The sequence below is a fragment of the Oryx dammah genome, unplaced genomic scaffold (assembly GCF_014754425.2).
Source record: "Oryx dammah isolate SB20612 unplaced genomic scaffold, SCBI_Odam_1.1 HiC_scaffold_26, whole genome shotgun sequence".
In the NCBI taxonomy this organism is placed as follows: Eukaryota; Metazoa; Chordata; class Mammalia; order Artiodactyla; family Bovidae; genus Oryx; species Oryx dammah.
In genome coordinates this window covers 27,276,244-27,303,861 of record NW_024070210.1, presented here as the reverse complement: position 1 = coordinate 27,303,861, position 27,618 = coordinate 27,276,244, and the positions used below count along the sequence as shown (strand labels likewise).

Genomic DNA, 27,618 nt, shown 5'->3' with positions numbered 1-27,618 from the left:
CAGGTGGATTCTTTACTGCCTGAGCCATCAGGGAAGCTCAGATATTAAGTATAGTAACATCTAATACCATTTGTTGGTTTCCTTACTATCTACATGATCTCTATCTGATGTCGTGTGCATGAATGCTTTCTAAGTCACTTCAGTCGTGTCCAACTCTTTGTGACCCTATGAACCAGAACCCTCCAGGTTCCTCTGTCCATGGGATTCTCCAGGCAAGAATACTGGAGTGGGTTGCCATGACCTCCTCCAAGGGATCTTCATAACCCAGGGATGGAACCCGTATCTCTTCCACCTCCTGTATTGGCAGGTGGATTCTTTACCACTGGCGCCACCTGGGAAGCCCATTTGATGTCATAGAAACATCCTAACTTCATTATGTCTCAAACAAAGTTCTTTATCTTTCTCCCTAGGGTCTTTCCCACCCACTTCATCTGTCATTTCCCATCTCTGAAGTGAAACCTTTGAGATTCATTCTAAGTACCTCCCAATCCCACCCCCTGCACCCCTACCCCCCAACATGCACAATTCTATCAGTTTTATCTCCTAAATACCTTGTGACTCAGTTTCCTAATTCAAAACACTTGAAGACCCTTCTTACTAATGCCTCTGACTCTCTGTTCACTGTACCTGGGAAGATCTGTTCTAAATGTCAGTCTAAATATGACTCGTTCATTCTGGTTTAAACTCATCACTGCTTCTCGTGCCACCCAAGACAAAATACAAGCTCTTTAACAAAGCTCTCTCCTTAGCCCCTCCCCATTCTCATTTCAAGTTCGGGTCTCTCTGCATGAGCCAAGGACCACCCTCTCTCCCATCTGGCCATCACACTTGCCCTTTCCTCTCCCCAACCCCTACCTCTGCCTCACCCCGTGTTCATCCTGTAGGACTTGGCTTCACTGCCAGCTTCTTTCAGGAAGCCTTCCCTGATCCTCAGAGTCTGAGATGGGCACCCAAGACATGTGCTTTCATCATTCCTCATGCCTCCCCTATTGCAGCTCATTTCATGAACAGTTCGCTTGTCTCCAACCCCTGCAAGTAGTTCCCCATCACTCTCCTGTTCAATCTTCCAAGCCTAGTGCTTTACAGTGTAAGCAATACATGCTGAACTAAATGAGGAGAACTGAATGTTTGTGGAGAACGCCAAATATCACTTATCCCCACTTTTCCCCAGCTCAAAACTTAGCTTCCATTAAAGTTTGGCAAGTATCTCTGGAAAAGCAAATAGTCAATCCAATTAGATCTGCCTTTCAATTTCTAAATGAGAGTTCAATGGCGAGTGCAGGTGTCACCATGAAATGCCATGAGCTTTGAGTTAGTGCAGAGTGGGGTCCACATGAGGGGCTGTGAACTTACACAGGCAACAAGAAGTTCTAGAAGGATTAGGCCCTGGGAGCAGGGCCCTTCCCATTATCTTCTTTCCCATAACAGGACAGTAACCTGATGGCTTCCACCCCCCACCAATCGGAACAGAGTCCTCCATGTGAGTGGTCAGGCAGGGCACACATATCTGCTTCTTGAAACACCTTGGCACCGTGGTCTGTTTGGCTGAGTTTTATGACTAACTTCAATTACTGGGAAAGGAAAAAATATTTTCCTTCTTTGCAGCTTGAAATATCTCATCAAAGAAATGTGGAGACTATGGAAACCAGATTTGATTGGCAGCCAGCTCTTTGCTTCGATCACTTCTGCTGTTCTGCAGCTCTCTTTGGACAAAGGAGTTTGGGCTTTTCTGACAGCCTGATGGGTAATGACATAATTTTAATAATCCTCTCCCCTCAGGGGCAAAAGTAAAGAAGGAAACTTCATAATGACATTACTGTGCCTCAAAGATGCGGTCGCTAGGTTCATCCTTTCTGCATTGTTCATGTCCAAGGCTCTGGAAACAAGATGCGTATTTCAAGACTGGTGAGGCCTGCAGAAGGCTGAGCCGAAAGTGTGAAGCTTTAGAACTATCAGAATACACTCACTCTCAATTCAGCTCTGCTCATCATGTAAAATCATGGATCTAACTCTTCAAAAATTAGAAGACCCTTGTATTTCAGACTCTAATTTCCAATGTTAAGATCAGGGTGGGGAGAGATGCTATCTCCATTCTCACTTGTCTGCAGTGGGCAAGAGGGAGAAGGATGGGGAGAACGCTTCATGCCTCTGTCTCTCTACTCTGCACCCGACCTGTGTTTCTTTTCTGATCGACTGATGAGATTGGAAAATAAATAGGGTGACTCAACATCTTGGAGGTTTAGAGTTCAGGTAGATTTATCAATTGGGATGGTTTTGGCTGCAAATAACAAGCCAATGAAGGTGTCATAAGCACACACGAGCTTAAGCAACAAGAAGCCCAGAGTCAGGGTGATCCAGCCTTGGTGTGGCTGCTTAACATTGTCATCAAGGACCTGGGTGCTGCTCATCTGCCTGGCCTGCCATCCCCAGCATGATGACCTGCCTGCCCTCATGACCTGCCCCAACTCCAAACTTAGTGTCCCTAGGCGACAGTGTCCAAAAACAAAAAATCAGGCTGAGGAGGAATAAGAAGAAGAAAGTACCTTGTCACAGCATCTCTCTTTTAAGAGAGGAAAGGTCTTACCAACACTTCCTGCTGGTTTCCTCTCTAGTCACATTGGCCAGAATCAGGCCACATGATCATGGCCTCTCTGTAAGGAAGCCTGGGAATGGGAGTGCCTGGCATTTCCAGCCTCTACCGTGGAAGACCAGCTCTGCTGACAAGAGAGGGCACCTACTGGTGTCGGGTAGACAACCATCAGTGCCTGTCCCGTGTGTTGGTTGGGGTCAGAGCAAAGGCCAGGTCAAGGCCTGCTCTCTAATTTAACCCCTTTCAGTAGGAAACTCAGCATCTGTACCTCCGCCTGTCAGATTCCTGTGTCTTATCTTTCTTTAGTCCCAAGCTCAGAGCAAGGAGAAAGTCACGATTGCTTATCACCCTCAAACACTAACAGTCACTGCCAGGAACACTGTTGACAGTAGGAAAATAAACCAGTGCCCTCAGTTTCTTTATCTGCAAAGTGAGGGGTTTGCATGAGTGTCTCTGAAGCCCCTTCCAGCCCTGACGTTCTGTGGTTCTATGACTGTGCATTCAAATGTCTCCAAGCAGTGAATCAAATCACAAGTAGCCTAAGAAATGCAATGAAAGGAAACAGTTTGACTCACACTGACTTACTCTGGCCTTAAGGAATCAAAACTAGTAAATAAGGATGAACTTTGATGCCAGTGTCGTTTAATAAAAATAGGAACTTGTGAATATGCCCCAAGCCTGTTGTTCAGTGTAGCCATGTAATGGGCTGACAAGAGTTTAGGAAAATTGTTATTCACTTGAAACTGAGTTTTGTAAGACAAGCAGAATGACAAGGCACTAAAAATGAGTCTCTCGTTCATCTCTGCTTTGAAATAATCTCTAAGTCTACAGGATACAGCCTGTATCCTGACAGGCTTAACATAGCTTATAAAAGTTCCTAGCATCAGCCTCTATTCACACATAATAAAAACAGCTAATGTTTTTAGTCTTACTCTCTGTTCAATACATATTAAACACTTTCTTGTCATTGTCTCCTTTAACCCTCACAACAAGAATATTGCTATAATGTTAATATCTCCATTTTACATGTGAAAAAACTGGAGTTAAGTAACTTGCCTAAGGTCACACAGAGAAATGTAATGGAGTTAGGATTTGAATTTAGGCAGTCTGTGTCCAGAGCCCATGCCTTTAACCACTATGTTATATTTCTCTGACAGTATCTAAATATTTTTAAAATTTTTCTTTACATTTCTACTTCTACCACTAATCTATAGGGGTCATTGTTTTTCTACCCACTAGTATTGTATCTAGGGCTTCCCTGGTGGTGCTAGTGGTAAAGAATCTCCCTGCATTGCAGGAGATACGGGTTCAATCCCTGCATCTGGACAATATCCTGGAGGAGGGCAAGGCAACCCACTCCAGCATTCTTGCCCAAAAAATCCTATAGACAGAGGAGCCTGGCAGGCTACAGTCTGTGGGGTCACAAAGAGTTGGAATGAAGCAACTGGACACTTCACACATGCAGTATTATATCTGACAGCAAAAAGACACTCAATAAATACTTAAAGAATGGATGAATGAATGAACAAGTGACTTCCTGTGCAGACTTTTCAATGTTCTTCAAACAGACTCTATTACACCACCGTGCTGCTGTGCCCCACCTTATACAGCTCCCTCTGCCCAGCAGATTCCTACTAATCCTTTAGGCATGTGCTCAGATGTTGTATCCATGCTGTGTTCTTTCCATCCATCTTCCAAAGAGAAAAATAGGTCACATGGAAAACAAGTCACATAAGAAGGAACTAGAATCAGAATGACACAAGATTTGCCGTTAATCAGATTAGCTAACAAAAGTCCCCAGGTCTCAATGGCTGAACACAATAAAATCACTCACCATCAGCAGAAGCTGAGGGCAGGGCTCTGCTATCATTAAGGGACAGAGGGTCCATCTTGTGATGACATCATCTTTGAGGTGTGGCCTGGAAGACCTCCATGGATGGGAAAGAGCCAGTCTGGAAACCAGTGCGAGCCTGAAATAGGCACACCACTCCCACCCACACCCCACCATAACTCAATCTCGTGGCTCTGACCTAACTGCAAACAAGGCTGAGAAATGAGGTGGTCTTGCCCACGAAGAAGATGAAATAAATCTGATGAACACATAATATTCTTTTCACCAAAGCTCCTTCACAGTAATATGGAAAAATACCTTTGAAATTCTATTGAATAGTATCTTCATCTTAGCAAATTCTACACCCAGACACATTTTCAGTCAAGCATAAAAGTAGGATAAAGAAATGTTCAGGCATGCAACATCTCAAATGTGCCTGTTCTCAGGAAGCAACCAAGAAATATAAACAAGGAAGTCAATAAAGGAAGAAGAAAATATCAAATATGGGAATGAGCAATCCAAGGCAGGAGAGAATTGAAGAGAATCCAGAATAATAGTCCAAAAAGGCCTAGAGAACAGCAAACCCAAACTTGAGCAGAAGGGTATAAGGGGACCACATTTGAAGATGGGAAAAGGGAAGGGGGCTGGTATACAAATGGATGACATATCACCCTGCTCCCTCATCTTCATTATAGAAAGTCAATAAACAACATCACGAATTTATAAATCTAGAAGTTTCAATATAGGCATATTACTTAGAAACAGAGAAGTAAATGACAAATGGAACAGCTAAAAAGGGTTGAAAAGTGTTGCTCTAGGATAGCTGAACTTGGAAGTACGGTGAGCTAAACTTGGAAATAGGGTGGGATACAGCCAGAAGATGCCATTTGTCATTCTAGCTCTTGGTAGAGTATTTGAGTTTTTAACCATGTAATGTATTTCTTGGCTAAAATTTTACATATTTTTTAAATAAAGAGGAAAAAGAGATAAAGAAGTTTTCATAATTTTTTCCTTCATCCTACCCAAAGCTCCCCCTCAAAGACCTTATTATGGCCTCAAAATGTCAAAGAGGGAAGAATGAGACAGGATAAATGCTCATTAATATGACACCTTCTTTGAACTCCAAACAGTATTTTTTTCACTTTCATCCATTTCTTTCAGTTCTTCAAAATAGACACTGGCCAATGGTCCCATCAAATTGCCAACATCCACTGGATCATGGAAAAAGCAAGAGAGTTTCAGAAAAACATCTATTTCTGCTTTATTGACTATGCCAAAGCCTTTGACTGTGTGGATCACAACAAACTGTGGAAAATTCTGAAAGAGATGGGAATACCAGACCACCTAACCTGCCTCTTGAGAAATCTGTATGCAGATCAGGAAGCAACAGTTAGAACTGGACATGGAACAACAGACTGGTTCCAAACAGGAAAAGGAGTACGTCAAGGCTGTATACTTTCACCCTGCTTATTTAACTTATATGCAGAGTACATCATGAGAAACGCTGGGCTGGAAGAAGCACAAGCTGGAATCAAGATTGCTGGCAGAAATATCAATCACCTCAGATATGCAGATGACAGCACCCTTATGGCAGAAAGTGAAGAGGAACTAAAAAGCCTCTTGATGAAAGTGAAAGAGGAGAGTGAAAAAGCTGGCTTAAAACTCAACATTCAGAAAACAAAGATCATGGCATCTAGTCCCATCACTTCATGGGAAATAGATGGGGAAACAGTGGAAACAGTGTCAGACTTTATTTTGGGGGGCTCCAAAATCACTGCAGATGGTGATTGCAGCCAGGAAATTAAAAGACACTTACTTCTTGGAAGGAAAGTTATGACCAACCTAGACAGCATATTCAAAAGCAGAGATATTACTTTGCCGACTAAGGTCCGTCTAGTCAAGGCTATGGTTTTTCCTGTGGTCACGTATGGATGTGAGAGTTGGACCGTGAAGAAAGCTGAGCACCAAAGAATTGATGCTTCTGAACTGTGGTGTTGGAGAAGACTCTTGAGGGTCCCTTGGGCTGCAAGGAGATCCAACCAGTCCATTCCAAAGGAGATCAGCCCTGGGATTTCTTTGGAAGGAATGATGCTAAAGCTGAAGCTCCAGTACTTTGGCCACTTCATGTGAAGAGTTGACTCATTGGAAAAGACTTTGATGTTGGGAGGGATTGGGGGCAGGAGGAGAAGGGGACGACAGAGGATGAGATGGCTGGATGGCATCACCGACTCAATGGACATGAGTTTGAGTAAACTCCGGGAGTTGGTGATAGACAGGGAGGCCTGGCATGCTGCAATTCATGGGGTCGCAAAGAGTCAGACACAATTGAGTGACTGAACTGAACTGAACTGAATGGTCCCATCTTCCTGAGTAGGTTCAAGGGAAGAGGGGAAAACAGATGGGGCCAGGAACACAGCCCCTGAAATATCACTAGTGACCACTACCCATGTCTGCCTCTCCTTCATCTTGCCAAAAAAAAAATTAAAAATAAGACATTTTAGGCATTTTTCTGAAATCAGTGTGCTCTATGTGCTCTTTATCTAGTTTGACATGACTGTTTTGGTGATCACCCATAAGTATTGCCTTCCAAAGTGCTGGTACAGCTATCAGTCTTACCTGTCTAATTTCAATAATTCACCTTTAGTTTTTGTAGGCAACGTTTGTCCATTTCTTGGCTCTCTTGCTACCCTTCACGCTTCTAAAAGTTTACCAGCAATAGTTCTGCTGTGCCGGGGTCCAGCCTGGTGGATCCAGGGAATTCGAAGGGTGGACGGAGTCGGCGAGGAAAGACTTATTTATTTATTGATATAAGATTGGATTAGGAAGAAATAGTGTAGTAGGAAGATTAAGTGGAGGAAGAGGGCTAATAGCTTAGATTACGTGGAAGACCAATAAAATTCCAGACAAGGAATTTGCACCATCTATGTTGGGCCACCTGTGCTCGCTTGAGTATCTAAGGGTGCCTCGCCTTAGGCTCCCTTTCACGCGGGTCTTAACAGCCAGGGCAAGTAAGTAGACTTGGCGAGCCTCCGCGCCCCAGATGGAAATTCAGCCTGAAATTAAGGCAAAGGGCAGAGGGAGGGAAAGGGAAAAAAGGAAAGAGAGAGAGACACGGGGGGAGCCAGATTCCCAAGAAACCAGGCCGAGAGACTAGTCCGAGAAACTGGTCCAGTCCTTTATTGTTCAGAAGGCCTTTTATACTTTTGATAAAACATGGAGATCAATGGGTAACACAAAGTTATGCAGCATTAGCAGTCCAGACTCTTATCAAAACCAGGCTTTTCTCTCTGCATAACTAATTGTATACACAAGTCTTAGGTAATTTACATCATCTTCCAGCAAAAAGGGCCAATTAACATTTTACAGCCTTTTTTCTGATAAGGGTTTGTCAACCAGAAGACATTTGTGTTGATCTTCCCAAAGTCTGGTGCCACTCTCAGAAAGCACTAAATAAAGTTACATTCTTACATAGCAAGGATACAGCAGTTTATATCAAGTGAAAGGAGTACAGTGATTTATAATAAAGGAAAAGCAATTAACTCCAAAGTCTAGTGTTGCTAACATCACAACTACTATATATCTTTTTCCATATCCTGTTTACATTGATTAACATCTTCCCAGGTGCCTAAAAGATAAAGAATATGGAGGCCTGGTGGCAATCATTGAGTAAACAGTGAAAACCCTCCACCAATATAATTTTTAACTCTTTAGAAAAGGCTCTGTATCTTTAAGATGCTTTTAAGCTTTGTGCCTCTCGCAGTTGGGGGGCTGTAAGCAATTCACAAGCTGTAAGAGGTCCGGGGGAACCTGTTAGGCAAGCTAGAGAGCTATCAGAGGGGGTTTAACTGAAACATCCCTTTCAAATGCAGAAGACTAAAGCCCTGAGTTGACTTTTTTCCAGAGGCTATCAGAAGAGTGGAAAAGCAGGCAGATTCTTATTTTTGGGGGGTACATGCTCAGGAAATGCCAGGGGGAACTCCTGAAGTCTGATCACTTCCTTGTGTATGTCAGCTTCCTCCCTCATGACCTTGTCACGGGTGGGATTCCTCACGCTGGCTCCCGGCACTGCTGTTAGTTCTGTAAGATCTAGTAGAATGTCATTTACTTGGTCCTAAATACTTGACAACCTAGACAGCATATTTAAAAGCAGAGACATAACTTTGCCAACAAAGGTCCATCTAGTCAAAGCTATGGTTTTTCCAGTAGTCATGTATGGATGTGAGAGTGGCCTAGAAAGAAAGCTGAGTGCCGAAGAATTGATGCTTGAACTGTGGTGTTGGAGAAGACTCTCGAGAGTCCCTTAGACTGCAAGATCAAACCAGTCAATCTTAAAGGAAGTCAGTCCTGAATATTCATTGGAAGGACTGATGCTGAAGCTGAAACTCCAATACTCTGGCCACCTGATGTGAAGAACTGACTCATTGAAAAAGACCCTGATGTTGGGAAAGACTGAAGGTGGGAGGAGAGAGGAGAAGGGGACGACAGAGGATGAGATAGTTGGATGGCATCACCGACTCAATGGACGTGAATTTGAGTAAGCTCTGGGAGTTGGTGATGGACAGGGAAGTCTGGCATGCTGCAGTCCATGGGGTTGCAAAGAGTCGGACACAACTGAGTGACTGAACTGAAGGGGCAAGAAGTCATATAAAGAGCCTCAGAGCTTAATACTTAGTTCATTTAAACCAAAGCATTTGTCTCCTTAGGGTTCCCACAGCACATTGACGTAACATCCATCATTGTTACATCTGTGTACAGTTTTTTCCTGCCTGAGACACTGTGAGCTTGAAGGTAAGGACAAAATCTTAGTTTATTCATGTCTGTAGGATTAAATACACAATTCAGAATATTCTAGAATATTCTACATGTTCAACACATGTTTATTAAATAATGACTGTAAACTCAGTTCATGGAAGAGACAAAAACAGCAAGTCTGATGTGTTTCAAATTCAGGGAGGTACAAGGCTTTAGCATGTCACTCAAGATAAATTTTAATCTAGGAACACACCTCTTCCCTGTGCCCCCTCATTCTCTTTACTTACCTAAGAACAGAAATCTGGTTTCTAGATTCAGCCACTTGTTTTGCTCCATCATCATGAAAACAAGGGTATTCTCTTTCTTTGAAATGCATGTGCTCAATTAAAAAAAAAGATTTTTTTTTCTTGGAGTATAGTGGGCTTCCCAAGTGACCCAGGGGTAAAGAATCCACATGCCAGTACACGGGGTTTAAGAGATGTGGGTTCAATCCCTGGGTGGGGAAGATCCCCTAGAGTAGGAAATGGCAACCCGTTCCATTATTCTTGCCTCGAAAACTCCATGGATAGAAGAGCCTGGCAGGCTGCAGTGCCTGAGGTTGCAGTCAGACATGACTGAGGACACACACACACAAACACACACACGGAATTGCTTTACAATGTTGTATTCGTTTCTACTGTATAGCGAAGTGAATCAGCTATACATATAGCTATGCACATAGCTGAGCCACCAGGGAACCCCATATAAACATATACATATAACCCTTCTTTTGTGGATTTCCTTCCCATTTAGTCACCAAAGAGCACTGGGTAGGGTTCCCTGAACTATGCAGTAGCTTCTCGTTGTGCTCACTTTTACAACTAAATGTAAATACCATAGAAAGGGCCCTGATTGGTTTCTGCTCTTCAGTTAATCCTTGTCTGAGGCCCCAGCTTGTAGAGGGAGATCAGACCCCCTCCTGGGGAGGGCACCTGTGTGACAATTCCAGCAGCATGGTTATTCTATGAGGCTTTTGTAATCAGAACCTCTCTCTGGGGATAGTTTACTGACACTGGAAGTTCGTCATGGTTACAGAGCACTCTGATTTCACAAAAATAAGAGGTCTTCTCTGCTGAGGTGGCAAGTGCTGTTTTGTTTAATACAGATTAACTGGGGAAGAACCACAAATTCAGTGTTAAAGAGCCAAGATTTCTCTCCCCTCCCTGAGCCAGCCTGCTCAGAAGATAGTGATACGTGTTTATAGTCACTAAATTGAACTGAAGAGAAAGTCAAGCTGGAAGGCATTTGTCTTTGAAAACAGGCCACCAGAAGCAGGCTCCTGCCCTATCTGCCCATAGAAGTCCTCATATTCCCCACCCATGGGTCCTCTTGGTAATAAACAAATGCAGCTAAGAATTTGTATTTGGCATATTTATAAGAGCCCGATCAATGTTACCTAAAAAGAAAAAGAAAAGCAAAAAAGTGACCAAATCTGAGTACTGGGCTTTGGCTTCAGTCAATACAATGCAGACAAGAGCTGGGGTCCCAGTCTCAGATTAACTTTTTATACCCAAGAAACAACAGCGATTATATCAACCCTGGAACCTCAGTGGGAGGGTCAGCATTTAATGGAAAAGTGCTCTCCTCACTGTTCTGCCCCTGAGCCTGGAGATTAGATGTCTGTGTTGCTATTCCATACCTGACAACAGAAAAAATATATATATAAATGACATCCAGTGCTGACAAGAATGTTGTACAGATAATACATCAAAATTATGGAGATGCTGTAAATCAGTACAAATCTTTGGGAAAATAATTTGCTCATAGATCTTAAAAGTCATAGAAAGTTTTCTACCCTCTCATTCCTGGAAATTTATCCTAGTGGGGGAAGAAAAGATCTAAAATTAGGATACAGTTTTGCAAACTGCACTTATTGTAGCATTATTTTACAAACTATTATAGCAACAGGAAATATCCTAACCATGCAAGGATAAGAAAGTGTTAGACCATGGTCCAGCCACACAATGGAAAAGTATTTATCAATTAAAATCATTATAAAGACTGTAGCATGTGGGAAAGCACTTACAAAGTGCCTGCGGGGGACCCCGGCAGCGAGTGGAGGTGGAGGTGCGTGGCAGCAGCGCTGGGCGATGGTGGGCGTCCCTGGAGAGGCTGCCTTCCAGCTTGGTGCTGACAAAAGAGTGCCAGTGATGCCTGGATCTCCTGTGGAAGTGAAGATACAGTCAAGATCCTCACCTCCCACCATGCCACCCCTTCTACCAATAAATCCCGGAAGATCCAAGCCCGTGTCATTCACGTCTACAGCATTGAGCAATGGCATCAACCATTCTTCTCCTACCCTTAACAGCGCCCCATCACCACCACAAAGATTCAGCAACGGCCCTGCCTCTTCCACATCATCTGCACTAACTAACCAACAGCTGCCAGCCACTTGTGGTGCTCTGCAGCTCAGCAAGTTGAAACGTTTCCTCACCACTCTGCAGCAGTTTGGCAATGACATCTCACCTGAGATTGGGGAGAAGGTGCGGACTCTTGTTCTAGCACTGGTCAACTCAACAGTAACAATTGAAGAATTCCATTGCAAGCTCCAGGAGCTTTCCTCTTTGTCCTTTTGTTATTCCATTCCTCAAGGCCAACCTGCCTCTGCTGCAGCGCGAACTGCTGCACTGCACTCGGGCTGCCAAGCAGACCCCATCCCAGTACCTGGCTCAGCACGAACACCGTCTGCTCCACACAAGTATTGCATCCCCTGCTGACTCTTCTGAGCTGCTCATGGAAGTGCATGGAAATGGAAAAAGGCCCAGTCCAGAGAGGTGGGAAGCGAGCAGTTTTGAAAGAGACACAATTGCTCCTGAACCTCCTGCCAAGAGCGTGTGTACCATCAGCCCTGCTCCCCAGCACAGTCCTGCCCTCACTGTACCCCTCATGAATCCTGGGGGCCAGTTCCATCCTACTCCTCTGCCTCTTCAGCACTACACCTTAGAAGATATCACAACTTCCCACCTATACTGTGAGCCCAGCAAGATGATGGAACATTGGGAAGTTCGTGATAGACACCACAATCTTAGTCTAAATAGAGGCTATCAAGATGAGTTGGTAGACCATTTGACAGAAAGGGAATGGGCTGATGAATGGAAACATTTTGATCGTGCCCTCAGCTGCATTATGGAAATGGCAGAGAAAACAAGGCGCTCCATGGCAGCCCGGTGGCGCTGTCAAGAAGCAGACCGTGAAGAACTCAACTACTGGAAAAGACGATTCAACGAAAACACAGAGATGAGGAAAACAGGGAGCGAGTTTGGTCTCCAGGAAGCACAGTCCTGGGAGCGCAGATTCTCCCAGCAATGATTCTCGGCGGGGGGGAGTTCCACAGTAGGCTAGAACAGGATATGTATCTGTGGAGTTTTGGAAAAAGACTGAAGCTGTGAATAAGGTGAAAATTCAGGCCATGTCAGAAGTACAGAAAGCTGTTGCTGAGGCAGAGCAAAAAGCCTTTGAAGTGACTGCAACCGAGAGAGCTCGAATGGAGCAGACAATAGCGGACGTGAAATGGCAGGCTGCAGAGGATGCCTTTCTCGTCATAAACAAGCAGGAAGAATCAACGGAGAGCTGCTGGAACTGTGGCCACAAAGCCAGTGAAACCTGCAGTGGCTGCAACATTGCACGACACTGCGGCTCTTTCTGCCAGCATAAAGCGCCCTTACAAAGGCCCTAGTACAAAAACCAGGACAAGAGGGCACCAGAAAAGAAAGCTATAACCTTATTTTTCTTATGAATACTGATATAAAAATAATAAATAAACTGAGCAAATTGAATCCAGCAACATACTAAACAAATAATATACCATCGCCAAGTTGGTTTTATTCTAGAAATACAAGGATGATTCAGTAACAGGAAATAATCTGTTCATATAATTCTCCATATTAATAGATCAAAGGAGGAAAAACACATGATGTCATCTCAACATAGGCTGCAAAAGCATGTAATAAAATAAATATAACAGTTATTCCCAATTAAAAATATTTAAATTCTTAGTAAAATAGGAAAAATAGGTGTTTTCTCAATTATCTGTATATCTACACATACATACGTAGCTATATTGAGCTTTAGTTATTTGTAACTATAAGAATGCAGCAACAGATGAACTGATGAGTTCCTTAAAGACTAACTGAGTGCAATGACTGCTCAAAGGTTCAAAGGCAAATCCTGTCCTGATCTTTGCAGATTGTACCTTTAGGTCCAAGTTACTTTACCTCTATACTCGTTAGAATGCTTTGAGCTGCAAATTATTCCCATTCTCAATATTTTCCAATAGCTTTGCTTTATGCAGATAAGCAACTCCACATGTTCCATCAACCCACATATTCTCACCATTGCCTCCTTCTTACCACCAATCTCCATCTCATTCCCCTATACCAGTAATTTGGGTTTTTGCTAAAGACATACCAAGCACATTCCTGCCTTGGGACCTTTGAACTTGCTGTTTCCCCTGTCTAGAAAGTTCTTTCCTCAAATGTTTTAATGGCCCACTCCCTCACTTTATTCACTTGCCTGACCAAATAGCAAGCCTCTCAGATATATGGCCCCCAATCAACACTTCCTATCTTCTTACCCTGCTGGATTACCTGACATCATTCTATGTATTCATATGAGTACTGTTTTTTTTCTGTTAACAGAAATTATGTTTCATGAGGATAGGCACTTTGACCATATTGTTTAGGACAGCGCCTGGCACATAGTAGCTGCTAAGTAGGCAGTAGGTTAAGTGACTTGTTGAAATAAAGAGGAAAATATGACTCACACATATTTAAATAATCAAGGAACTTATTATCTCACAAAGCTAAATCCCCAAGGTAGGACTAGGTCCAGGAAATAGCAAAGCTCTTTTTCTCTTCCTATGAAATTCTCTATGGTCTTCCCCCTTTAGCATGCCTGCTTTATCCCTAGAAAGAGGCTGCCCGGAAGGTCACAAAATGGCTGCAGCAGCAGCTAGAGCAACATGCTTTCTCTTTCATGTCGATTTGAGAGAGAGCAAGACTCTCCCGTTATACCAGTCAGAGTTCTCTCATGTTCACACATAAAATTCGCCATCATTCCTCACCCACTGTGAGATTAAAGTCCTTCCCTTCCATCTGACCGAGCTCCCTTTGTTCACATGCTCACCCCTGACCAATAACCGAAAAAGAGGATTGAATTCCAATTTTGGCTCACATGAACGAGGACCTATCCCTGGAGAAGGACTAGAATCAGCCTCTACTGTTTCACAAAGGAGGAGTTTCAGGAGGAAGAAGTAGGTGAATCCTTGTCCTAAACAGACAACCAACCATGAACTATAATCTCTGACTTCAGAGAACTCTCAAGCCCAGGAAACCCTTTCTGACAGAGTAACTGGCCTCTTGGGATCTTGAAACACAGTTAGAACAGTTCATGGAACAACACACTGGTTCCAAATGGGGAAAGGAGTACGTCAAGGCTGTATATTGTCACCCTGCTTATTTAACTTATATGCAGAATACATCATGAGAAATGCTGGGCTGGATGAAGCACAAGCTGGAATCAAGATTGCTGGGAGAAATATCAGTAACCTCAGATATGCAGATGACACCACCCTTATGGCAGAAAGCAAAGAAGAACTAAAAAGTCTGTTGATGAAAATGAAAGAAGAGAGTGAAAAAGTTGGCTTAAAACTGAACATTCAGAAAATGAAAATAATGACCTCCAGTCCCATCACTTCATGGCAAATAGATGGAGAAACAATGGAAACAGTGACAGACTTTATTTTCTTGGGTTCCAAAATCACTGCAGATGGTGACTGCAGCCATGAAATTATAAGATGCTTGCTCCTTGGAAGTAAAGCTATGACCAACCTAGACAGCATATTAAAAAGTAGAGACATTACTTTGCCAACAAAGGTCCATCTAGTCAAAGCTATGGTTTTTCCAGTAGCCAGGTATGGATGTAAGAGTTGGACCATAAAGAAAGCTGAGTACTGAAGAACTGATGCTTTTGAATTGTGGTGTTGGAGAAGACTCTTGAGAGTCCCTTGGACTGCAAGGAGATCCAACCAATCTATCCTAAAGGAAATCAGTCCTGAATATTAATTGGAAGGACTGATGCTAAAACTGAAACTCCAATACTTTGGCCACCTGATGTGAAGAACTGACTCATTAGAAAAGACCCTGATGCTGAGAAAGATTAAAGGTGGGAGGAGAAGGGGAAGACAGAGGATAAGATAGTTGGATGGCATCACTGACTTGATGGACATGAGTTTGAGTAAGCTCCAGGAGTTGGTGATGTACAGGAAAGCCTGGCATGCTGCAGTCCATGGGGTCACAAAGAGTCGGACATGTCTGAGCAACTGAATTGAACTGATGTCTTGAGTAAAGTACCACTCTTAGACAGGAGAGCTGTCTCAAAACTTTTCCTCCTGGGAGAGACTAAGCACTGGGGGAAAGAGAGTCAAATATAACCCTTTCTTGAGGAAAGGAGATGGAAACAGCAGTGCAAAACACATTTCACCAGAGAGCATTTTTCGCAAATCAGTATCAAAACATGAAGCATCTACAAAATACCATATTCCTCCACAGTAATTAAAGGTCATATACTTCCTATTCAGGCAGTATGAAGAAAGGCAGCATTCCAACACAGGGGAAAATATTTTGTCAGCAAAATCAGCCAGGTTGTAAGTAACTGAGAATATATCACCAGGTAGATACCTACACTCGTAAACCAATAGTTCCACTAAAAGTTGCTTTGGTCACAGTTCTGACGTTAAGGTGATTTTCTAGCAAAGAGAGTCCCAAAGAGACATTGAAAAACATCTGAAGTATTGTCTACCATTTCAACAATGTTACAACATCCAACGTAACCTGCTGCAAAAGCACAAATCAACTTCTAATGTAGCCTCCCTAGAAAATGTTTGATCATTTTTTACAGTGACTCCTTTTGCAGTGAGGTGCTTTACATCTCATATAATTATTTTCTTTTTGATTAGCTGTTGAGTTGTCACTAACTATATTAAGCCATTTTGGGGTGAAAATTTCACATGCCTTGAAAATGCTATTTTCTCAATATCCAATGCATCCAAACTATTGTAAGCTGGCCTCCTTCTCAACCCTCGGCACTGGAGGCTGCAACCATAGCAAAGGCACATATTTTGTTTCTAACACAAGAGTAAGGCTCTGAGTAAAACTTTCTTGCTTCTTTCTAATTATCTTGCAAGGGTATCTTCTTCAAAAGGGCTACTGTTTACTTACATGACATGGGTCTAAATATTATCCAACATTTGTAAGCTATTTCATGAAAAAACATCCACTAATTTTGTAATAAATGAGAGGGAATTGGAGAAGATTTGAAGACACCCAACATTGCCAGAAAATTTACTAGCCAGAAAATTTGATACAAGTTGCCCCAGAACACAACCAGCAAGGGACAGAGCTGGAGAATCCAACCCAGGTCTTCATCCTCTGTAACAGGGCTCCGGCCACAGGAAGGCTCGCCCCTCAGCCAGGCAGCCTCATCCCTTTCTGGTGTACCCTTCTGTACACACAGTGGGCTTCTGCTCATGTGCTACAACAAGGCACAAATTCAGCTCTAAGTTTCTTTCATCCAAAGCGAACTCCTAGTGAAGATTTAAACATCCATAAGAGATATATGTATATATCCCATAAGGATATATACAGATATATCCAACCTAAAGTGGTTCAAAAGAATCACAGCTTTTCCTAGTTCAGATAGGACTGAAACTATACATTAGTAGAGAAACTAATCCCTAGGTCTACTTCATTTTATTCGGCAGAAATCAGGGACCAAGTTCAGCCAAACTGCAGAAAGCAGAGAGTCAGACTGAGGCAAGATTAGGAGGTTTCCAAGACTGCTCTGGGCTTCCCTTGTGGCTCAGTTGATAAAGAATCCACCTGTGATGCAGAGACCTAGGTTTGATCCCTGGGTTGGGAAGGTCCTCTGGAGAAGGAAAGGCTACCCACTCCAGTATTCTGGCCTGGAGAATTTCATGGATGCTATAGTCCATGGGGTCGCAAAGAATCGGACACTGCTGAGTGACTTTCACTTTTCACTTTCAGGACTGCTCTAAGGCAAGGGGCTTGAGAGGTTGTAGACAAAGTGAGCTGGGAAATGAAGCAGGAGTCTGAACTGGATAAGGGAATGCAGACAAGGGAGAGCTAACAGGCCATGGAGTCCTGGCAGCAAGGGCCAGGTCACATTTGTCTCTGAATCCCAGCTTCTGGCATAGTCAATCAATGCTCATCAGAACATACTGAATTTATGATGTATGATATATATGCATAATATATATTTGATGATATAACTGCACATATCTATATATAAACAAAATAAACACACACACACAAAAAAGAAAGAAATGGATTAATGAATTCATATACACCATGAATGTACACACACTCATGTGCACACACACACAGATAATGGGGGGGGGCTTATACACTAGAACACTAAGATCATCGTTAGACAAAATTCACCATTATTATTCATCCTTGTTAATTCTTGTCTCAGATGGATACTTCTTTGCTTCCTTTGCTCTGACCCTTTAAAATCTAAGACTTTGACACTCAAACTCTGCTTTCTGGGGAACTCAAGCAAGGGCAGGTAAGGCTGCTGGGAGGCTTCTAGAGAAGAATCTCCCCTCTAGTGGAAAGAGACCTATAAAGAGAAATTGTTCTTTCTTCTTCTGGATGCAGTAACATGAAGATATGATGCCTGGAACTGAGGCAGCCATCTAGTAAGCAAGAGAAAAGTTTGTGAAGGAAAATCAGCGTGTTAAGGACAGTGGTGTGATAAGATCAAAGTCATTGCATCCAACCTTCCGACTTCTTATTATGTGAATTTATAAATATTTTCAGTACTTAAGCCATTGTTAGTCCTTTTCTGTTAGTTGCCGCCCTAGTCCACCTGTAACAATGAGACCAGCAGAGTGGGATCCCTCACCTGCCAGCTGTAACTCACACTATGTTGTTGCAACAAGGAGGTAGCACTGAATTCACTTAAATTGAAATAGTCATGTATTTAGGTCAGGAAGTTCAGAAGCACAGTAACTTAGGTGGGTTCGTAAGTATGTTGTTGACAATATTTCTGACAAGCTAATTTAGGAGGAACTGATGTAAACAGAGATAAAATCTAAGCCTCATTTCAGCCAATAATCTGACCCCCTCTTCTTTTTTATTGAGAAATCAATAAAACTAATTCATGTAAAGTGAAAAGGGGAAGTGTTAGTCACTTAGTCATATCCGACTCTTTGGGACCCCATGGACTGTAGCCCACCAGGCTCCTCTATCCATGGAACTCTCGAGGCAAGAATACTGAAGTGGGTTGCCATTTCCTTCTCCAGGGGATCTTCCAGACCCACGGAAGGAGCCTGGGTCTCCTGCATTGCAGGCAGACGCTTTACTGTCTGAGCCACCAGGGAAGCTCACATAGAATGGTTTGCAGTTTGTATTTGTTGATCTTACCTTGTACCAGCCACTATGTTAAGCACTCTACCTATATTATCTCTTTGAATCTCAGAACAACCCTCTAAAGTAGGGAATATTATCATTTTCGTTTTATAAATGAGGAAAGGCAAGCTGAAAGGAACTATCAGACTTGTAGCTTGCCATAAATTTCTTCTCTGTTATAATCTCATCCTTTGATATAAATGTTAATGAGTAATGAAATACACAAATATCAGAATGCAAGAGAAAGAACACAGAAAAGCAAGAGGCTTCAATAACCCAGTCTTAGAATAAGTTAATCAGCGCTTTGGCAAGCAAAGCCAACATGTTCAGAGCTTAGAATCAGCTAATGTGGAAAAACCCACTTTACATAAGTTTCTTCCAACTCCATTATTCAGTTTCTCTCCAGCAGGCTCTGAGTGGGTTTCTATCTCACCTCTTCCATGACTAGATACTGGGAAGGTTTCCTTAGAAAGGATACCTACCTATTAACAAAAAAAATTTCCAGTCATTTCCAAAGTTTCCCCTAGAGAATTAATCTTCTTCTAATTCATGTTCATAAGCTGCCAATCAGATGTCATCAATAGTAATGAAACCCATATCATTAAAATATAAAACTTTTAAAAGCCCATCTGTAAAAAGACAACAAAAGACATGTTTGTTTACTTTAGAAAAACATAGTAACTCTGTGCTAATTAGTCAACTTCCCAACTAAATCAGAATTCCTATTATTCATGACTATGACATTTGATCAAAGGAAAATACTAAACTACAGGTGGCTTATTTCTCCATAATCTTTTCCCTGGTAGTTAAGCCAAACAGAAATTTCATTACCTGGTTTCTAGTTATACAATAATGAGCCAGACTGTTCTGAAATCTCAGACATCACAGCCAAGGATTTTTGAGAGGGGTTGTAGATGAGTCAGGAAAATCAGAAAATAATAGTAACGGGCAATGGTTTTTAGGAATAATTTGTCAAGTGGAGGGGAAAAGAAAAGGTTTTAAGTAGGGATTTTTCAGGGCAGTAATAGAATTGCATAATCTCTCCTCTTAGGAACTCATCACTCAAATTCACTAAGGTTCCAAGATGGCTTTAGGATAATGTGGTGTCCTAGTAAGTTTTCCAGTTCCCTGTAAGGAATATTCTATAGAAGTCTTCATCACTTAGTCTGTTTAGAAAAGCAATGATTGTTGCTTAGAGGTTGCCTCTTGGACTCATTCTCCTTATGGGACATGAAGAAATATATACAAAAAACTCTTTATATGGAAGTTTCATTTGATGATGAGAGGAAGCGCTGCAGGACTACAGATGCCACACAGAAATATGCCAACAAAGACATCAGAGAGGAATTTAAGACCCAGATAAACTCATTTAAGCATATCTATGCATCTAGATGGTAAAGAATCTGCCTGCAATGTGGGAGACCAGGGTTCGATCCCTGGGTTTGGAAGATCCCTTGGAGAAGGGAACAGCAACCCACTCGAGCATTCTTGCTTGGAGAATTTGATGGACAGAGGAGCCTGGCAGGCTACAGTCGATGAGGTTGCCAAGAGTCGGACACAACTGAGCAACTAACACACACACACACACACACACACACACATGCATCTACTTGAAAAATGATAATCAAGAACACTGACAGGCAAGTGGAATCATATCATGCATTTTACATACAGCATCTGTCCCAACAACAGCCTCATAAAACTGGTGATGTTAACCCCTTTTTACAGGAAGAGAGAATAATAAACTACCAAGAGTAATATTTAAAATTTAAAATATCTCGATCATTGTCTATCCTACGTACATATTAGTTTGTACTTTGCTTCAGATGAGAATTTTGAAACTAAAGACTTTCTCACATGAAATCGTTGAGAACAAGAGTAATACTGGAATGCACATGAGGAACACAGACTTTTTTCTAGACCACAGATTCTCAAACTCTGACCTCAGGATCCCTTTATTCTCTAAAAATTATTGAAGACTCCCAAGAGCTTTTGCTTATGTATGTTCTAACTATTAAGTCCTTTCATTTCTACCTTTCACCCTCATTTCAACCTTTCATTCGCATTCATGGCACATATCCACAGATATACTTTAATGTTCAATTACTAATTAGTTCTAAAATAACAATAAAAAGCTAATTACATGTTAACAGAAATAACACATTTTGTGGAAAAAAAGTATTTTCCCAAAAAAAGCAGTAAGAAAAACTGCTCTGTTTCACTTATTTACAAGTTGCTCTAATAGCTGGCATATAAAAACATCTGGATTCTTAAAGGTACTTTTATATTCAATCTGTTGTAACACATTGTTTATGTTGACGTATATGAAGACAAGCTAGTCTCATAATGATACATAGTTGGGAATGAGAGAAATATTTTAATACTCTTAAGATGTTTATTTTTAACATTTTTTAACTTATAGTTAATTTATAATGCTGTGTTAGTTTCTGGTGTACACCCAAGTTATACATAGGTGTATACAGCTACTCTCTTTCAGCTTCTTTTCCATTGTATGTCATTATAAGATATCGAATATAATTCCCTGTGCTATACAGTAGATCTCTGATCATTTATTGATTCCATATATGGTAGTGTGTGTATGTTAATCCCAAATTCTTAATTTATCCCTCCCCTCCCCCATACCCCTCCTTGCTATCCTCCTTAGGTAACTAAAAGTTTGTTTTCTAGGTTTGTTAGTCTATTTCTGTTTTGTAAAGAAGTTCATTAGTATTAATTTTTTAGATTCCACATATAAGTGATACCATATGATATTTGTGTTCCCCTGTATGACTTACTTCAGTTAATATGATAATCTCTAGGACCATCCAGTTTGCTGCAAATGGCATTATTTCATTCTTTTTATGGCTGAGTAATATTCCATTATGTGTGTGCATATTCATTCATATATAATATATGCACCATTTTTTATCCATTCATCTGTTGATGGATATTTAGTTTGCTTCCATGCCTTGGCTATTATAAATATTGCACTGTGAACACTGGGGTGCATTTATCTTTTCTAATTAGGGTTTTTCTCCAGATATATGCCCAGAAGTGGGATTGCAGGGTCATACATTAGCTCTATCTTTAGTTTTTTAAAACAGCCTCCATATTCTTCTCCATAGTGGCCATATCAATTTACACTCCCACCAACAGTGTAGGAGGGTTCCTTTTTCTCCACACCCTGCTCAGCAATTATAATTTATAGACCTTTTAATTATGCTAGTCTGACTGGTGTGGGGAGATACATTACTATAGTTTTAATTTGTATTCTCTAATGATTCTCTTTTAAGTTTAATTAGGTCTCAGTTGTTGATTTTAGTTTTTATTTCCATTACCCTAGAAGACAGATCCAAAAAAAGAAAATGTTACTGTGATGATAAAGCATATTCTTTGGTACTAAACCAAAGCTCAACAAGTGGTAGTTTTTTTAAGGTTGGTTTGTAGTGTAGAATCTGAAACTACATCAATGAACTTTTTGTAGTGAGTTACATTAAAATCCATTTGTCTCTCTTGCACTTCAAATAGTTTACCCAGGCATGATATCATCTCATACTTCACTGGTGATTTAGAAAACATTAGTTGACTGCAAATGTTCTGAGTGTTCATAAATTTCATCGTACAACATAAAAATAAAATCACATTCATTAATTTCACCAGCACTCTGATCAGAAAAGGCTTTAAATTTTTTGGAAGCTGACAAGCTCACAGTAGTGGATATGTTTTCCAAAATTCTAATTTTCCCTTAAAATCTCAAATTTCATTTTGCCAACCAACACTATCAGTTATTTTCCTTGAAGTGATAGGTTCACTTGAAATTTTTGGCAGAAAATATATGCCAAATACCCAGTGCTAAGTAACCACAACTGGTCTTTCACTCTTTCAAGTAAAAATTATGCCCCATGAAAAATCAGCTAATTCAACTCCCAACTCAGTCAAACAAGTGCTACTTCTCAAGATAATCATATTTCAATATGTAACAGAAGTGCCATATATACACTTTCCATATCATCACACAAATATTAAAATTGTTCAAGGAATGAGAATCTTACTGAGGATTTTAGTAAAATTTACCATTTTTACTGCTTTATGAATGACATTCTTAATTGAAACTAGCATTATTTTTTAAACTGAGTGAAAATTTCAATTACTACTATTATGGTTTGATGTATACTGCCTTAATTCAGCACTTTTATCTGCTAGCACTTTTATCTTTCATTGATTTTACACTACCAGTGGAAATGTCAACACAGTGAAAAGACTGAATAACATCTGAATATTATTCGGAAAATAATTCTTACCTTGCAGATTCCTAAAAGGGTCTCAGTGTCCAAGAGACACTGCCCTACAGTCTTTGAGAAGCACCACTCTACACACACAATAGACTAAAGCTGGACTAGAAAGATGCGGATGAGGGGGAAAGAAAGAGAGAAATTTGATTTTTGGTTAATTACTAGAAATCACTATCATTTTTCACCTAAACTTATTAATAGTAGTATTAATGAAAAAATCTCGATATCTTTAATGCGGTAAGCACCAACTTGCATTCATGTTTATGAAGTCAGTAACATATTGACTGGCATCAATTACCAAGATTTCTCCCTGAATCTCAAAATCAAATTCTTAAAGCTTTCAGGAAAAGCTGTTTTAATTGAAAGAATTGTCTATATATTAGATTATTAATCTGTTAATGGTGTTGGTGATGGACAGGGAGGCCTGGAGTGCTGCAGTTCATGGGGTCTCAAAGAGTCAGACACGACTGAGTGACTGGAATGAACTGGACTGAACTGAATGCTGTTGGGTTTTAAGTTTCAAAAATGTTTTGCCCTGCAATATGGTCAGTTCATAATGATTTGTGATATGGTATTGGGAGTTGCAAAGAACTTCAGTTTACTCTGTCAGTGAGATGGCCAGAAAATTGAGCAGCCAAAGTGGTATATAGAAATTATATTCAGTCCTTCCTCTTCTTAAATTCATTCAGTAACTTTGGATAGTTTGGCGGATAAAATTCAAATGTTTTATTGCAACTTGAAAAGCTGTGTGTTATCTAGCCCATAACTCCCTCACCTTCCTCACCAGCCTCACCCCCTGCTCTCTCTTCTCTCTAGACATCCATATTCTCAAAGGTTTACCTAAGTAAAAACCTAGATTGTCAGGCTGAATTTTAAAATTCTAGATACATAAATGATAGACTATATATACATATGTAGATATATATAGCTTTATATATATTATTAAAACTCGACATTCAAAAGACTAAGATCATATAATCTTAGGCATCCAATACAATCACTTCATAGCAAATAGATGGGGAAACAATGGAAACAGTGAGAGACTTTATTTTCTTGGGCTCCAAAATCAGAGGCTCCAAAATCCACTGCAGATGGTGACTGCAGCCATGAAATTTGCTTGCTTCTAGGAAGAAAAGGTATGACCAATCTAGACAGCATATGAAAAAGCAGAGATATTACTTTGCCAACGAAGATCCATATAGTAAAAGCTATGGTTTTTCCAGTAGTCATGTATGGACATGAGAGTTGGACCATAAAGAAGGCTGAGCGCCAAAGAATTGATGCTTTTGAACTGTGGTGTTGGAGAAGACTCTTGAGAGTCCCTTGAACTGCAAGGAGATCAAACCAGTCAATACTAAAGGAAATCAACTTTGAATGTTGATTGGCAGGACTAATGCTGCAGCTGAAACTCCAATACTTTGGCCACCTAATGTGAAGAGCCAATGCTGGGAAAGATTGAAGGCAGGAAGAGAAGGGGATGACAGAGGATGAGATGGTTGGATGGCATCACTGACTCAGTGGACAGGTTTGAGCAAGCTCTGGGAGATGGTGAAGGACAGGGAAACCTCGCATGCTGCAGTCCATGCGGTAGCAAAGAGTTGGACACGACTGAGCAACTGAACAACAGCAACACTATATTATTATATATTATAGATTTTATATGTTATATTTGAAAAAAAAAAAAAGAACCTAAATCTTATTGGACTTCCCTGGTGGCTCAGATGGTAATGAATCTGAGTGTAATGCAGTGTTTGATCACTGGGTCAGGAAGATCCCCTGGAGAAGAGACTGGCTATTCACTCCAGCATTTTTGCTTGGAGAATTCCATGGACAGAGAAGCCTAGCAGGCTCAGTCTTATTAATTTTTTCCTTTTCTTGAAAAAATAACATATTTACATTATTTTAAAAGCAAATCAACATTAGAAGTCTAACTCCCACCCTGCCCCCTACTCACGCAGTTCTGCCCTCACCCACTACAGGGAACCATTTATATTAATGTCTTACTTATCCTTACAGTATTTCATTAGGCAAATACAGAGAAATACCACTCAAAATCTTATTTTCTCCTGTTTTTTTCTTAAGTAAGCTTACTGTATAAACTCTTTCCAGTATTGCTTTTTGCATCCAATAATATGTCCTAGAGATCTCACCTTATCATTTCATAGAGAGCCCCCTCATCCTTTATTCCCAGCTACATGCCATGCCATAGTATCGTCCTTTATTCCCTTATTGCTTCAATGTCTCCAATCTTCTGCCGCCACAAACTACACTTTCATGAATAACTGAACACATACATGAATGTTTCTTTTTTTAAGGTTTTCATGTGTGGTTTATTTCACTTGTATTTCAGCTGTGTAGTTAGCATTTAAGTTTCGCTTTTAGTACTTATTTACATTCATGTGCACAGAGTTTAAAAATAGCATCTTTTGGGTGTGTGGTTTTTTAACCAATTTTTATTTGAGTATAGTTGCTTTACAATAACGTGCTAGTGTCCGCTGTAGAGCAAGATGAATCAGTTATATAAATACATACATCGTCTCTTTTTTAGATTTCCTTTCCAATTAGGTCACCACAGATCATCGAGCAGAGTTCCCTGTGCATCCTTTAAAATTACAGTTTTCTCCAGATATATGCCTAGGAGTGGGATATATGAAAGCTGTATTTTTACTTTTTTAAGGAGCCTTAATACTGTTCTTCATAGTGGCTGCTTCTTAAACCTAGACTTTCACCTCCTGATCAGGAGGAAAGTATAAGCATACTTGTATTCTGATCCCATAGCCAACAACTTGATCCCTTTAGCTTCCAGTGTTTCATCCTAGAATTGTGAGACCAATCTGTGTCCCTGTCTCCCTTTCTCTTTCTCTTTTAAGGGCACCTGACATTGATTTTAGGATCCAACCTAAATCCAGGGTGATCTCACTCAAGATCCTCCACTTAATTCCCTCTGCAAAGATCCATTCCATGTAGGGTTACATTCACAAGTTCTGGCTGGATATATCCTTTGCCTCTGGACAAGTGACAGTGAAGGCTTGATGATCAAAAATAATGTGATACAACTTGACCTGAATAGGAACCTACTCCAATGGAGCTAATAAAATAAAAATTACCTTTGTCTTTTTTTTTTTTTTTTTTTCCTAAGAATTGGCAGTTTCTACTCAGCAAGAGACTCTAAGACTGCCTCTTTCCCACATCGGCTGAAATTACTGTTAACCATACAATCCTGTCCCTGGAAGCCTTGCCTCCTATCCACCCAAAAAATTAAAACACAGTTTTAACTAAAGTTGATCAGAAAGTTGGACAAAGGCTCTTAGGAATAACTACAAAGCAAGGCCACTCACGACTGAGGGCACTTTCCTAATAAAAAGGTAAAAAGTGAATCTTTCAAAAGACAAAGAATATATTTACATGAGAGTGGAGAATAGGAGCCGGGCTGAAACTGAGGAACATATTGACCTAAATGAAATGGAAACATGTGTAAGGATGGATGCTGCAGATGCAGTAGCAATTTCCCAAGCAGAAGAATGAGTCCTTCGGCCAACTGAGATGTTAGGACACTAAGGCATAAGGACATGCCCGTGGCATTCAGGAAATCCCACTGAATTAAACTCATGAGATACACACCGAGTTAGACAGGCATGATCCTTAGGGCACTCAAATGTCTACAGATTTTTCATCCTGGCATTTGCCATAGAGAAACATTCCAGATTAGTAGAGACCAAATATGAATGCCAAGCAGCACTCTTGAGCCTTGGGAGGACCCCAACCTGGGGCCCCAAGGCTCACCTTCAGGGTGTGTCCCCAGAAGTGGACAAAGTCCTGGAATCCCATGGCCAGCCTGACTTGTTGGCAGCAGAACATGGTTGCCATGAGGGCCTTCTAGCCTGAAGCATCTTTATCACGTGTCAGCATGTTTGGACAGCCTGGCTGCCACCCTAGGGGACAACCATCACCATCATCATCCTCTCAAAGGTCAGACTGCTGGAGGCAACACATACTGGGGAAAACATGTTTTCAAATGGGTTGACAATCACAAAGCACAAACCCAACACCAAATGATCCATCCCTAATAGCCCTCTAGGCCACTCACAGCAAGTTATGCCCTCCTTGCTGCTAGTACTTTCCAGAAACCCCAAGCCCAAAGCTTCACCCAGTGGCTTGGCTTCAATCTGCTCTATTTGCTCAGCAGAGGGACGGAACCCCACAGGCATATAAATATGAAGAGAAAAGAAACCTTTCCGTGATGATGGAACAACAGAGTCAGAACAACAGCAACAAACTTGTCCTAAAAGGTAACTGTCACCAAATAGTTTTCTGTGCCCCTAACATACTGTTGGGAGTATGAGAGGTTTTACTCAGCACTTAGGGAATCAAAGTGAGTCAACCGTTAACTTCCCTTAATTCAGCTTGGTGGAGGCATACAGAAAATCTATTAAGATGGACTTGGGTATGTAGAAGTGGGGTCCTGCCATAACAAATATGAGCATGGTCTTGGAGCCTGGAAGACTTTTGAGGCACATGAGGGAGAAAACCTAAATTGACTCCAATAGACTGTTAGTAGAAGAGACTTGAAGACACTGTTAAGGCTCTGAAGGAAGTGAGGAACAAGTTACTGGAAACTGGAGAAAGGGAGATGCTTGCAGTGCAGTGGCAGAAAGCTTCGCAAAGTTGTCTCCTGCAGTTACA

The 27,618-nt window shown here is 41.1% G+C and overlaps 1 pseudogene; it reads left to right on the top strand.

Moving 5' to 3' along the window:
• Positions 1 to 11,302: 11,302 nt before the first annotated feature.
• LOC120853617 lies at positions 11,303 to 12,888 on the top strand (annotated as a pseudogene).
• Positions 12,889 to 27,618: the final 14,730 nt, after the last annotated feature.